This window comes from Arachis ipaensis, chromosome B03, assembly GCF_000816755.2.
Source record: "Arachis ipaensis cultivar K30076 chromosome B03, Araip1.1, whole genome shotgun sequence".
Classification (NCBI taxonomy): domain Eukaryota; kingdom Viridiplantae; phylum Streptophyta; class Magnoliopsida; order Fabales; family Fabaceae; genus Arachis; species Arachis ipaensis.
In genome coordinates, this window is record NC_029787.2 from 55424769 (window position 1) to 55429070 (window position 4302).

At 42.9% G+C, this 4302-nt stretch overlaps 1 long non-coding RNA gene across 1 annotated transcript; it reads left to right on the forward strand.

The window, feature by feature from the left end:
- Positions 2424-3928, forward strand: LOC110269696. The gene is made up of 2 exons (XR_002358459.1): positions 2424-2477; positions 3838-3928. It is a non-coding gene; the product is annotated as an uncharacterized LOC110269696 (long non-coding RNA).

The following is a 4302-nucleotide window of genomic DNA, read 5'->3' on the forward strand; positions in this document are numbered from 1 at the left end:
AAAAATCCAGAGTAGTCTACCGAAGATTAGGCCATTACGGCTTGCCTTTAGGTGTCCTCCTCGGGATTGCGTCATTAAAAGAACGAGGGTCAGCACAACGTAAAAAAAAAAGGAAAAAAAAAATGGAGTAGCCTGCCGAAGATGAGGCCATTACGGCTCAACTTTAGGTGTCCTCCTCATGATAGCGTCATTTAAAAAACGAGGGTCAGCACAACGTAAAAAAAATTAAAAAAATAAAAACCGGAAAAAAAACCGGAGCATTATGCCGAAGATACGGCCATTACGGCTCGCCTTTAAGTGTCCTCCTCGGGATAGCGTCATTTAAAGAACGAGGGTTAGCACAACGTAAAAAAAAGGAAAAAAAATCCAAAAGATCCTGCCGAAGATGAGGCCAATACGGCTCGCGTTTAGTTGTCCTCCTCGGGATAGCGTCATTTAAAGAACGAGGGTCAGCACAACGTACAAAAAAAGTAACAGAAAAAAACCAGAAAAAAAAAACACGGAAGAACCTCCCGAAGATGAGGCTATTACGGCTCGCCTTTAGGTGTCCTCCTCAGGATAGCGTCATTTAAAGAACGAGTGTCAGCACAACTTAAAAAAAAAACATAAAAAAAATAAAAAAAAAAACGGAGGAGCCTGCAGAAGATGAGGCCATTATGGCTCGCTTTTAGGTGTCCTCCTCGAGATAGCGTCATTTAAAGAATGAGGGTCAACACAATGTAAAAAAAAAAAGGAAAAAAACAGAAAAAAACCGGAGGAGCATGCTGAAGATGAAGCCATTACGGCTCGCCTTTAGGTGTCTTCCTCGGGATAGCATCATTTAAAGAACGAGGGTCAGCACAACGTAAAAAAAACAGAAAAAACCGGAAAAAAATGGAGGAGCCTGCCGAAGATGAGGCCCTTACGGCACGCCTTTAGGTGTCCTCCTCGAGATAGTGTCATTTAAAGAACGAGGGTCAGCACAACGTACAAAAAAAAAGTAACAGAAAAAAAACCAGAAAAAAAAAACACGGAAGAACCTCCCGAAGATGAGGCTATTACGGCTCGCCTTTAGGTGTCCTCCTCAGGATAGCGTCATTTAAAGAACGAGTGTCAGCACAACTTAAAAAAAAACATAAAAAAACCGAAAAAAAAAACGGAGGAGCCTGCAGAAGATGAGGCCATTACGGCTCGCCTTTAGGTGTGCTCCTCGAGATAGCGTCATTTAAAGAATGAGGGTCAGCACAATGTAAAAAAAAGGGAAAAAAACCAAAAATAAAATGGAGGAGCCTACCGAAGATGAGACCCTTATGGCTCGCCTTTAGGTGTCCTCCTCGGGATAGCGTCATTTAAAGAACGAGGGTTAACACAACTTAAAAAAAAAAAAGGAAAAAAACAGAAAAAAAACCGGAGGAGCATGCTGAAGATGAAGCAAAACATAAAAAAACCGAAAAAAAAAACGGAGGAGCCTGCAGAAGATGAGGCCATTACGGCTCGCCTTTAGGTGTGCTCCTCGAGATAGCGTCATTTAAAGAATGAGGGTCAGCACAATGTAAAAAAAAGGGAAAAAAACCAAAAATAAAATGGAGGAGCCTACCGAAGATGAGACCCTTATGGCTCGCCTTTAGGTGTCCTCCTCGGGATAGCGTCATTTAAAGAACGAGGGTTAACACAACTTAAAAAAAAAAAAGGAAAAAAACAGAAAAAAAACCGGAGGAGCATGCTGAAGATGAAGCCATTATGGCTCGCCTTTAGGTGTCTTCCTCGGGATAGCATCATTTAAAGAACGAGGGTCAGCACAACGTAAAAAAAACAGAAAAAAATCGGAAAAAACGGAAGAGCCTGCCGAAGATGAGGCCCTTACGGCACGCCTTTAGGTGTCCTCCTCGAGATAGTGTCATTTAAAGAACGAGGATCAGCACAACGTACAAAAAAAAGTAACGAAAAAAAACCAGAAAAAAACACCGAAGAACCTGCCGAAGATGAGGCTGATACGGCTCGCCTTTAGGTGTCCTCCTCAGGATAGCGTCATTTAAAGAACGAGTGTCAGCACAACATAAAAAAAACATAAAAAAAACCGAAAAAAAATGGAGGAGCCTGCAGAAGATGAGGCCATTACGGCTCGCCTTTAGGTGTCCTCCTCGAGATAGCGTCATTTAAAGAACGAGGGTCAGCACAACGTAAAAAAAATTAAAAAAATAAAAACTGGAAAAAAAACCGGAGCAATCTGCCGAAGATGCGGCCATTACGGCTCGCCTTTAAGTGTCCTCCTCGGGATAGCGTCATTTAAAGAACGAGGGTCAGCACAACGTAAAAAAAAGGGAAAAAAACCGCAAAAAAAAACGGAGGAGCCTGCCAAAGATGAGTCCATTACGGCTCGCCTTTTGGTGTCCTCCTTGGGATAGCGTCATTTAAAGAACGTGGCTCAGCACAACGTTAAAAAAAAAGAAACGGAGAAAAACCGGTAAAAAAAAACGGAGGAGCTTGCCAAAGATGAGGTCATTACGGCTCGCCTTTAGGTGTCCTCCTCGGGATAGCGTCATTTAAAGAACGAGGGTTAGCACAACATAAAAAAACGAAAAAAACCGGAGGTTCCTGCCGAAGATGGGGCCATTATGGCTCTCATTTAGGTGTGTTCCTCGAGATAGTGTCATTTAAAAAAGAGGGTCAGCACAACGTAAAAAAAATGAAAAAAAACTGGAGGAACCTACCGAAGATGCGGCCATAACGGCTCGCCTTTAAGTGTCATCCTCGGGATAGCGTCACTCAAAGAACGAGGGTTAGCACAACGTAAAAAAAAAGGAAAAAAAAACCGGAGGAGCCTGCTGAAGATGGGCCATTACGGCTCGCATTTAGGTGTCCACCCCGGGATAGCGTCATTTAAAGAACGAGGGTTAGAACAACGTTAAAAAAAAACCGAAAATAAACCTGGAAAAAAAATGGAGGAACCTGCCGAAGATGCGGCCATTACGGCTGGCCTTTAAGTATCCTCCTCCGGATAGCGTCATTTAAAGAACGAGGGTCAGCACAACGTAAAAAAAAAAAGAAAAGAAAAAAAAAGGAAAAAAACCGGAAAAAAAACGGAGGAGCCTGCCAAAGATGAGGCCATTACGGCTCGCCTTTAGGTGTCCTCCTCAGGATAGCGTCATTTAAAGAACAAGGGTCAGCACAACGTCAAAAAAAAAAACCAGAAAAAACTGAAAAAAATCCAGAAAAAAACTGAAAAAAAACAGGAGGTGCCTGCCGAAGATGAGGCACTTACGGCTCGCCTTTAGGTGTCCTCCTCGGGGAGGCCATTACGGCTCGCCTTTAGGTGTCTTCCTCGGGATAGCGTCATTTAAAGAACGTGGGTCAGCACAATGTTAAAAAAAAAAGAAACGGAAAAAAACCGGTAAAAAAAACGGAGGGTCAACACAACATAAATAAAAACAAAAAAAAAACGGAGTAGCCTGCCGAAGATGGGCCCATTACGGCTCGCGTTAAGGTGTCCACCTCGGGATAGCGTCATTTAAAGAACGAGGGTCAGCACAACGTAAAAAAAAGGAAAAATAAACCGGAGGAGCCTGCCGAAGATGGGGGTATTACGGCTAGCGTTTAGGTGTCCTCCTCAGGATTGCGTCATTTAAAGAACGAGGGTTAGCACAACGTAAAAAAAATAAAAAAATAAAAAACCAGAAAAAACCAAAAAAAAAAACCAGAAAAAAATCGGAGGAGCCTGCCGATGATGAGGCCATTACGGCACGTCTTTAGGTGTCCTCCTCGGAATAGCGTCCTTTAAAGAACGAGGGTCAGCACAACGTAAAAAAAAAAACAGAAAAAACACCTAAAAAAAAACCGGAGGAGCCTGCCGAAGATAAGGCCATTACTGCTCGCCTTTAGGTCTCCTCCTTGAGATAGCGTCTTTTAAAGAACGAGAGTCAGCACAACGTAAAAAAAAAACGAAAAAAAACAGGAAAAAAATGCAGGAGCCCGCCGAAGATGAGGCCCTTATGGCTCGCCTTTTAGGTGTCCTCCTCGGGATAGCGTCATTTAAAGAACGAGGGTCAGCACAACGTAAAAAAAAGAAAAGAAAAAAAACCAGAAAAAAAAAACGGAGGAGCATGCCGAAGATGAGGCTTTTATGGCTCGCCTTTAGGTGTCCTCCTCCGGATAGCGTCATTTAAAGAACGAGGGCCAGCAGAACGTAAAAAAAAAATGAAAAGAAAAACCGAAAAAAAAACCGGAGGAGCTTGCCGAAGATGAGGGCATTACGGCTCAGCCTTTAAGTGTCCTCCTCGGGATAGCGTCATTTAAAGAACGAGGGCCAGCAGAACGTAAAAAAAA